The sequence below is a fragment of the Plasmodium cynomolgi genome, chromosome 14 (assembly GCF_000321355.1).
Source record: "Plasmodium cynomolgi strain B DNA, chromosome 14, whole genome shotgun sequence".
Taxonomy (NCBI): domain Eukaryota; phylum Apicomplexa; class Aconoidasida; order Haemosporida; family Plasmodiidae; genus Plasmodium; species Plasmodium cynomolgi.
The window spans coordinates 1,819,376-1,820,583 of NC_020407.1; positions in this window are offsets into that span (position 1 = coordinate 1,819,376).

Sequence of the window (1,208 nt, forward strand, 5' to 3'; positions counted from 1 at the left end):
TTTTTTTTTTTTTTTTATTAACAATTATCTTTAAACGAATGATAATCCCGCAAAATAGTGGCGTATAAAAGAACGGTTTGGTATCCTTGTGTGGTGGGGTTACCACGGGAGAAGCGGCGCGGTGGAGTTACCTCCCCAATGGGTACACGTGCGGTGTGGGAGCGGCGCAGTGGAGTTATCTCCCCAAACGGTACACACGCCGTGTCGGAGTGTGGTTAGCAAAATGCTTATGAGGTCCCCACACACACATACACGTGGCAGCAGTGTTACATTTTGCCTCTGCTTGTACCGATGATAACTCCAAAAAAGGGTTACCCTAATCATGTAAACGGAGAAGTGGTACGATCACACAGTTGTACACGTGCGGTCTCCCTCACGGTGTACACAGAAGGCAATGTCGAAATGGCGCATCCTTCTTCAGCTATTTGGGGTGTGTGCAGGGTGAAGCGATTCTCAATATAATGGCCACGCGAATACGTTTATATTTCCGGTTGGGCGCTTCGGACAAGGGACAGTAACATAAGCGGCACAGAGTGGTGCTCATCTTAATGGATGGGTGCGTAGAACGTTCAGGAAATGTGAGGCATCTTCCTTTTCACCCCTATGGGGTAGGCATTACTGTATATTAGGCTGTTCACCTAACGATGAAATGGCACAAGGGTGAACCGAAAAATGTAACGAGTATCAGAAGGGGAGTGCAGCCCACGCACAGTAAAACAGGGACATCGTAACACATGGGAGTATTATATATACATAAATGCACAGACTGATCGGCACGAAATAAGTAGCCGCACCATATGTACCACTACGCCATCTCCCTGGAAAGCACATATAACGTGCACATGGTGATATGTACCCTTTTTGAGAGAATTAACAACCCGTAGAGATATGTATCAACATACTCCTACGTATCAGATTAAATGCTAATAATAACTCGATGGGAGTTGCGTGAAGGAAAAAAAAAAAAAAAAAAAAAAAAAAAAAGTTAAATTAACCCCCTAACTTCCGCTTCTAAATAAAGTGAAACCCGCGCATACCTATGCAAAATTTATTATTATGTAATACTGAAAAGGTGGAAAAAATGTTAAAAAAAAAAAAAAAAAAAAGAAGAGGAGAGAAGAGAAGAGATGAGAAGAGATGAGAAGAGATGAGAAGAGATGAGAAGTAGATAGAGATGAAGAACATGGAGAAAAGGAGCCATTTTCGGG